The sequence below is a fragment of the Strix uralensis genome, unplaced genomic scaffold, assembly GCF_047716275.1.
Source record: "Strix uralensis isolate ZFMK-TIS-50842 unplaced genomic scaffold, bStrUra1 scaffold_41, whole genome shotgun sequence".
Lineage (NCBI taxonomy): Eukaryota > Metazoa > Chordata > Aves > Strigiformes > Strigidae > Strix > Strix uralensis.
In genome coordinates, this window is record NW_027436712.1 from 628,218 (window position 1) to 637,464 (window position 9,247).

Below are 9,247 nucleotides of genomic sequence, written 5' to 3' on the forward strand. Positions count from 1 at the left end.
GAAGGTGCTAGCAGGGAATTCTCTGCCTGCCTTTCCCCAGTGCTCTGCAAGCTCTCCAGGACAACATAAAATCTGGGGCTCTGTGCTTTCTTTCCTTCTGAACAAGTGTTACTGTTTTCTGCACAAAAGCGATTCTGCCAAGCAATCTGAACACTTCTGCTTCCCAGGCACAGAGAAGGTGCTAGCAGGGAATTCTCTGCCTGCTTTTCCCCAGTACTCTGCAAGCTCTCCAGCACAACATAAAATATGGGGCTCTGTGCTTTCTTTCCTTCTGAACAAGTGTTACTGTTTTCTGCACAAAAGCGATTCTGCGAAGCAATGTGAACACTTCTGTTTCCCAGGCACAGAGAAGGTGCTAGCAGGGAATTCTCTGCCTGCTTTTCCCCAGTGCTCTGCAAGCTCTCCAGGACAACATAAAATCTGGGACTCTGTGCTTTCTTTCGTCTGAACAAGTGTTACTGTTTTCTGCACAAAAGCGATTCTGCGATGCAATGTGAACAGGCACAGAGAAGGTGCTAGCAGGGAATTCTCTGCCTGCCTTTCCCCAGTGCTCTGCAAGCTCTCCAGGACAACATAAAATCTGGGGCTCTGTGCTTTCTTTCGTTCTGAACAAGTGTTACTGTTTTCTGCACAAAAGCGATTCTGCGAAGCAATGTGAACACTTCTGTTTCCCAGGCACAGAGAAGGTGCTAGCAGGGAATTCTCTGCCTGCTTTTCCCCAGTACTCTGCAAGCTCTCCAGCACAACATAAAATATGGGGCTCTGTGCTTTCTTTCCTTCTGAACAAGTGTTACTGTTTTCTGCACAAAAGCGATTCTGCGAAGCAATGTGAACACTTCTGTTTCCCAGGCACAGAGAAGGTGCTAGCAGGGAATTCTCTGCCTGCTTTTCCCCAGTGCTCTGCAAGCTCTCCAGGACAACATAGAATCTGGGGCTCTGTGCTTTCTTTCGTTCTGAACAAGTGTTACTGTTTTCTGCACAAAAGCGATTCTGCCAAGCAATGTGAACACTTCTGCTTCCCAGGCACAGAGAAGGTGCTAGCAGGAAATTCTCTGCCTGCCTTTCCCCAGTGCTCTGCAAGCTCTCCAGGACAACATAAAATCTGGGGCTCTGTGCTTTCTTTCGTCTGAACAAGTGTTACTGTTTTCTGCACAAAAGCGATTCTGCGAAGGAATGTGAACAGGCACAGAGAAGGTGCTAGCAGGGAATTCTCTGCCTGCCTTTCCCCAGTGTTCTGCAAGCTCTCCAGGACAACATAAAATCTGGGGCTCTGTGCTTTCTTTCGTTCTGAACAAGTGTTACTGTTTTCTGCACAAAAGCGATTCTGCGAAGGAATGTGAACAGGCACAGAGAAGGTGCTAGCAGGGAATTCTCTGCCTGCCTTTCCCCAGTGCTCTGCAAGCTCTGCAGGACAACATAAAATCTGGGGCTCTGTGCTTTCTTTCGTCTGAACAAGTGTTACTGTTTTCTGCACAAAAGCGATTCTGCCAAGCAATCTGAACACTTCTGCTTCCCAGGCACAGAGAAGGTGCTAGCAGGGAATTCTCTGCCTGCTTTTCCCCAGTACTCTGCAAGCTCTCCAGCACAACATAAAATATGGGGCTCTGTGCTTTCTTTCCTTCTGAACAAGTGTTACTGTTTTCTGCACAAAAGCGATTCTGCGAAGCAATGTGAACACTTCTGTTTCCCAGGCACAGAGAAGGTGCTAGCAGGGAATTCTCTGCCTGCTTTTCCCCAGTGCTCTGCAAGCTCTCCAGGACAACATAAAATCTGGGACTCTGTGCTTTCTTTCGTCTGAACAAGTGTTACTGTTTTCTGCACAAAAGCGATTCTGCGATGCAATGTGAACAGGCACAGAGAAGGTGCTAGCAGGGAATTCTCTGCCTGCCTTTCCCCAGTGCTCTGCAAGCTCTCCAGGACAACATAAAATCTGGGGCTCTGTGCTTTCTTTCGTTCTGAACAAGTGTTACTGTTTTCTGCACAAAAGCGATTCTGCGAAGCAATGTGAACACTTCTGTTTCCCAGGCACAGAGAAGGTGCTAGCAGGGAATTCTCTGCCTGCTTTTCCCCAGTACTCTGCAAGCTCTCCAGCACAACATAAAATATGGGGCTCTGTGCTTTCTTTCCTTCTGAACAAGTGTTACTGTTTTCTGCACAAAAGCGATTCTGCGAAGCAATGTGAACACTTCTGTTTCCCAGGCACAGAGAAGGTGCTAGCAGGGAATTCTCTGCCTGCTTTTCCCCAGTGCTCTGCAAGCTCTCCAGGACAACATAGAATCTGGGGCTCTGTGCTTTCTTTCGTTCTGAACAAGTGTTACTGTTTTCTGCACAAAAGCGATTCTGCCAAGCAATGTGAACACTTCTGCTTCCCAGGCACAGAGAAGGTGCTAGCAGGAAATTCTCTGCCTGCCTTTCCCCAGTGCTCTGCAAGCTCTCCAGGACAACATAAAATCTGGGGCTCTGTGCTTTCTTTCGTCTGAACAAGTGTTACTGTTTTCTGCACAAAAGCGATTCTGCGAAGGAATGTGAACAGGCACAGAGAAGGTGCTAGCAGGGAATTCTCTGCCTGCCTTTCCCCAGTGTTCTGCAAGCTCTCCAGGACAACATAAAATCTGGGGCTCTGTGCTTTCTTTCGTTCTGAACAAGTGTTACTGTTTTCTGCACAAAAGCGATTCTGCGAAGGAATGTGAACAGGCACAGAGAAGGTGCTAGCAGGGAATTCTCTGCCTGCCTTTCCCCAGTGCTCTGCAAGCTCTGCAGGACAACATAAAATCTGGGGCTCTGTGCTTTCTTTCGTCTGAACAAGTGTTACTGTTTTCTGCACAAAAGCGATTCTGCGAAGCAATGTGAACAGGCACAGAGAAGGTGCTAGCAGTGAATTGTCTGCCTGCCTTTCCCCAGTGCTCTGCAAGCTCTCCAGGACAACATAAAATCTGGGGCTCTGTGCTTTCTTTCGTTCTGAACAAGTGTTACTGTTTTCTGCACAAAAGCGATTCTGCGAAGCAATGTGAACACTTCTGCTTCCCAGGCACAGAGAAGGTGCTAGCAGGGAATTCTCTGCCTGCTTTTCCCCAGTGCTCTGCAAGCTCTCCAGGACAACATAAAATCTGGGGCTCTGTGCTTTCTTTCGTTCTGAACAAGTGTTATTGTTTTCTGCACAAAAGCGATTCTGCGAAGCAATGTGAAGACTTCTGCTTCCCAGGCACAGAGAAGGTGCTAGCAGGGAATTCTCTGCCTGCCTTTCCCCAGTGCTCTGCAAGCTCTCCAGGACAACATAAAATCTGGGGCTCTGTGCTTTCTTTCGTTCTGAACAAGTGTTACTGTTTTCTGCACAAAAGCGATTCTGCGAAGCAATGTGAACACTTCTGTTTCCCAGGCACAGAGAAGGTGCTAGCAGGGAATTCTCTGCCTGCTTTTCCCCAGTGCTCTGCAAGCTCTCCAGGACAACATAAAATCTGGGGCTCTGTGCTTTCTTTTGTTCTGAACAAGTGTTACTGTTTTCTGCACAAAAGCGATTCTGCGAAGCAATCTGAACACTTCTGCTTCCCAGGCACAGAGAAGGTGCTAGCAGGGAATTCTCTGCCTGCTTTTCCCCAGTACTCTGCAAGCTCTCCAGCACAACATAAAATATGGGGCTCTGTGCTTTCTTTCCTTCTGAACAAGTGTTACTGTTTTCTGCACAAAAGCGATTCTGCGAAGCAATGTGAACACTTCTGTTTCCCAGGCACAGAGAAGGTGCTAGCAAGGAATTCTCTGCCTGCTTTTCCCCAGTGCTCTGCAAGCTCTCCAGGACAACATAAAATCTGGGACTCTGTGCTTTCTTTCGTCTGAACAAGTGTTACTGTTTTCTGCACAAAAGCGATTCTGCGATGCAATGTGAACAGGCACAGAGAAGGTGCTAGCAGGGAATTCTCTGCCTGCCTTTCCCCAGTGCTCTGCAAGCTCTCCAGGACAACATAAAATCTGGGGCTCTGTGCTTTCTTTCGTTCTGAACAAGTGTTACTGTTTTCTGCACAAAAGCGATTCTGCGAAGCAATGTGAACACTTCTGTTTCCCAGGCACAGAGAAGGTGCTAGCAGGGAATTCTCTGCCTGCTTTTCCCCAGTACTCTGCAAGCTCTCCAGCACAACATAAAATATGGGGCTCTGTGCTTTCTTTCCTTCTGAACAAGTGTTACTGTTTTCTGCACAAAAGCGATTCTGCGAAGCAATGTGAACACTTCTGTTTCCCAGGCACAGAGAAGGTGCTAGCAGGGAATTCTCTGCCTGCTTTTCCCCAGTGCTCTGCAAGCTCTCCAGGACAACATAGAATCTGGGGCTCTGTGCTTTCTTTCGTTCTGAACAAGTGTTACTGTTTTCTGCACAAAAGCGATTCTGCCAAGCAATGTGAACACTTCTGCTTCCCAGGCACAGAGAAGGTGCTAGCAGGAAATTCTCTGCCTGCCTTTCCCCAGTGCTCTGCAAGCTCTCCAGGACAACATAAAATCTGGGGCTCTGTGCTTTCTTTCGTCTGAACAAGTGTTACTGTTTTCTGCACAAAAGCGATTCTGCGAAGGAATGTGAACAGGCACAGAGAAGGTGCTAGCAGGGAATTCTCTGCCTGCCTTTCCCCAGTGCTCTGCAAGCTCTCCAGGACAACATAAAATCTGGGGCTCTGTGCTTTCTTTCGTTCTGAACAAGTGTTACTGTTTTCTGCACAAAAGCGATTCTGCGAAGGAATGTGAACAGGCACAGAGAAGGTGCTAGCAGGGAATTCTCTGCCTGCCTTTCACCAGTGCTCTGCAAGCTCTGCAGGACAACATAAAATCTGGGGCTCTGTGCTTTCTTTCGTCTGAACAAGTGTTACTGTTTTCTGCACAAAAGCGATTCTGCGAAGCAATGTGAACAGGCACAGAGAAGGTGCTAGCAGTGAATTGTCTGCCTGCCTTTCCCCAGTGCTCTGCAAGCTCTCCAGGACAACATAAAATCTGGGGCTCTGTGCTTTCTTTCGTTCTGAACAAGTGTTACTGTTTTCTGCACAAAAGCGATTCTGCGAAGCAATGTGAACACTTCTGTTTCCCAGGCACAGAGAAGGTGCTAGCAGGGAATTCTCTGCCTGCTTTTCCCCAGTGCTCTGCAAGCTCTCCAGGACAACATAAAATCTGGGGCTCTGTGCTTTCTTTCCTTCTGAACAAGTGTTACTGTTTTCTGCACAAAAGCGATTCTGCGAAGCAATGTGAACAGGCACAGAGAAGGTGCTAGCAGGGAATTCTCTGCCTGCTTTTCCCCAGTACTCTGCAAGCTCTCCAGCACAACATAAAATCTGGGGCTCTGTGCTTTCTTTCCTTCTGAACAAGTGTTATTGTTTTCTGCACAAAAGCGATTCTGCCAAGCAATGTGAACACTTCTGTTTCCCAGGCACAGAGAAGGTGCTAGCAGGGAATTCTCTGCCTGCTTTTCCCCAGTGCTCTGCAAGCTCTCCAGGACAACATAGAATCTGGGGCTCTGTGCTTTCTTTCGTTCTGAACAAGTTTTACTGTTTTCTGCACAAAAGCGATTCTGCGAAGCAATGTGAACACTTCTGTTTCCCAGGCACAGAGAAGGTGCTAGCAGGGAATTCTCTGCCTGCTTTTCCCCAGTACTCTGCAAGCTCTCCAGCACAACATAAAATATGGGGCTCTGTGCTTTCTTTTGTTCTGAACAAGTGTTACTGTTGTCTGCACAAAAGCGATTCTGCCAAGCAATGTGAACACTTCTGCTTCCCAGGCACAGAGAAGGTGCTAGCAGGGAATTGTCTGCCTGCCTTTCCCCAGTGCTCTGCAAGCTCTCCAGGACAACATAAAATCTGGGGCTCTGTGCTTTCTTTCGTCTGAACAAGTGTTACTGTTTTCTGCACAAAAGCGATTCTGCGAAGCAATGTGAACAGGCACAGAGAAGGTGCTAGCAGGGAATTCTCTGCCTGCCTTTCCCCAGTGCTCTGCAAGCTCTCCAGGACAACATAAAATCTGGGGCTCTGTGCTTTCTTTCGTTCTGAACAAGTGTTACTGTTTTCTGCACAAAAGCGATTCTGCGAAGCAATGTGAACACTTCTGCTTCCCAGGCACAGAGAAGGTGCTAGCAGGGAATTCTCTGCCTGCTTTTCCCCAGTGCTCTGCAAGCTCTCCAGGACAACATAAAATCTGGGGCTCTGTGCTTTCTTTCGTTCTGAACAAGTGTTATTGTTTTCTGCACAAAAGCGATTCTGCGAAGCAATGTGAAGACTTCTGCTTCCCAGGCACAGAGAAGGTGCTAGCAGGGAATTCTCTGCCTGCCTTTCCCCAGTGCTCTGCAAGCTCTCCAGGACAACATAAAATCTGGGGCTCTGTGCTTTCTTTCCTTCTGAACAAGTGTTATTGTTTTCTGCACAAAAGCGATTCTGCGAAGAAATGTGAAGACTTCTGCTTCCCAGGCACAGAGAAGGTGCTAGCAGGGAATTCTCTGCCTGCCTTTCCCCAGTGCTCTGCAAGCTCTCCAGGACAACATAAAATCTGGGGCTCTGTGCTTTCTTTCCTTCTGAACAAGTGTTACTGTTTTCTGCACAAAAGCGATTCTGCGAAGCAATGGGAACACTTCTGTTTCCCAGGCACAGAGAAGGTGCTAGCAGGGAATTCTCTGCCTGCTTTTCCCCAGTACTCTGCAAGCTCTCCAGCACAACATAAAATCTGGGGCTCTGTGCTTTCTTTCCTTCTGAACAAGTGTTATTGTTTTCTGCACAAAAGCGATTCTGCGAAGCAATGTGAACACTTCTGTTTCCCAGGCTCAGAGAAGGTGCTAGCAGGGAATTCTCTGCCTGCTTTTCCCCAGTGCTCTGCAAGCTCTCCAGGACAACATAGAATCTGGGGCTCTGTGCTTTCTTTCGTTCTGAACAAGTGTTACTGTTTTCTGCACAAAAGCGATTCTGCGAAGCAATGTGAACACTTCTGTTTCCCAGGCACAGAGAAGGTGCCAGCAGGGAATTCTCTGCCTGCTTTTCCCCAGTACTCTGCAAGCTCTCCAGCACAACATAAAATATGGGGCTCTGTGCTTTCTTTTGTTCTGAACAAGTGTTACTGTTGTCTGCACAAAAGCGATTCTGCCAAGCAATGTGAACACTTCTCCTTCCCAGGCACAGAGAAGGTGCTAGCAGGGAATTGTCTGCCTGCCTTTCCCCAGTGCTCTGCAAGCTCTCCAGGACAACATAAAATCTGGGGCTCTGTGCTTTCTTTCGTCTGAACAAGTGTTACTGTTTTCTGCACAAAAGCGATTCTGCGAAGCAATGTGAACAGGCACAGAGAAGGTGCTAGCAGGGAATTCTCTGCCTGCCTTTCCCCAGTGCTCTGCAAGCTCTCCAGGACAACATAAAATCTGGGGCTCTGTGCTTTCTTTCGTTCTGAACAAGTGTTACTGTTTTCTGCACAAAAGCGATTCTGCGAAGCAATGTGAACACTTCTGCTTCCCAGGCACAGAGAAGGTGCTAGCAGGGAATTCTCTGCCTGCTTTTCCCCAGTGCTCTGCAAGCTCTCCGGGACAACATAAAATCTGGGGCTCTGTGCTTTCTTTCGTTCTGAACAAGTGTTATTGTTTTCTGCACAAAAGCGATTCTGCGAAGCAATGTGAAGACTTCTGCTTCCCAGGCACAGAGAAGGTGCTAGCAGGGAATTCTCTGCCTGCCTTTCCCCAGTGCTCTGCAAGCTCTCCAGGACAACATAAAATCTGGGGCTCTGTGCTTTCTTTCGTTCTGAACAAGTGTTATTGTTTTCTGCACAAAAGCGATTCTGCGAAGCAATGTGAAGACTTCTGTTTCCCAGGCACAGAGAAGGTGCTAGCAGGGAATTCTCTGCCTGCTTTTCCCCAGTGCTCTGCAAGCTCTCCAGGACAACATAAAATCTGGGGCTCTGTGCTTTCTTTTGTTCTGAACAAGTGTTACTGTTTTCTGCACAAAAGCGATTCTGCCAAGCAATCTGAACACTTCTGCTTCCCAGGCACAGAGAAGGTGCTAGCAGGGAATTCTCTGCCTGCTTTTCCCCAGTACTCTGCAAGCTCTCCAGCACAACATAAAATATAGGGCTATGTGCTTTTTTTCCTTCTGAACAAGTGTTACTGTTTTCTGCACAAATGCGATTCTGCGAAGCAATGTGAACACTTCTGTTTCCCAGGCACAGAGAAGGTGCTAGCAGGGAATTCTCTGCCTGCTTTTCCCCAGTGCTCTGCAAGCTCTCCAGGACAACATAAAATCTGGGGCTCTGTGCTTTCTTTCGTTCTGAACAAGTGTTACTGTTTTCTGCACAAAAGCGATTCTGCGAAGCAATGTGAACACTTCTGTTTCCCAGGCACAGAGAAGGTGCTAGCAGGGAATTCTCTGCCTGCTTTTCCCCAGTGCTCTGCAAGCTCACCAGGACAACAGCAGATCTGGGTCTCTGTGCTTTCTTTCGTTCTGAACAAGTGTTACTGTTTTCTGCACAAAAGCGATTCTGCCAAGCAATGTGAACAGGCACAGAGAAGGTGCTAGCAGGGAATTCTCTGCCTGCCTTTCCCCAGTGCTCTGCAAGCTCTCCAGGACAACATAAAATCTGGGGCTCTGTGCTTTCTTTCGTTCTGAACAAGTGTTACTGTTTTCTGCACAAAAGCGATTCTGCGAAGCAATGTGAACACTTCTGTTTCCCAGGCACAGAGAAGGTGCTAGCAGGGAATTCTCTGCCTGCTTTTCCCCAGTACTCTGCAAGCTCTCCAGCACAACATAAAATCTGGGGCTCTGTGCTTTCTTTCCTTCTGAACAAGTGTTATTGTTTTCTGCACAAAAGCGATTCTGCGAAGCAATGTGAACACTTCTGTTTCCCAGGCACAGAGAAGGTGCTAGCAGGGAATTCTCTGCCTGCTTTTCCCCAGTGCTCTGCAAGCTCTCCAGGACAACATAGAATCTGGGGCTCTGTGCTTTCTTTCGTTCTGAACAAGTGTTACTGTTTTCTGCACAAAAGCGATTCTGCGAAGCAATGTGAACACTTCTGTTTCCCAGGCACAGAGAAGGTGCTAGCAGGGAATTCTATGCCTGCTTTTCCCCAGTACTCTGCAAGCTCTCCAGCACAACATAAAATATGGGGCTCTGTGCTTTCTTTTGTTCTGAACAAGTGTTACTGTTGTCTGCACAAAAGCGATTCTGCCAAGCAATGTGAACACTTCTGTTTCCCAGGCACAGAGAACGTGCTAGCAGGGAATTGTCTGCCTGCCTTTCCCCAGTGCTCTGCAAGCTCTCC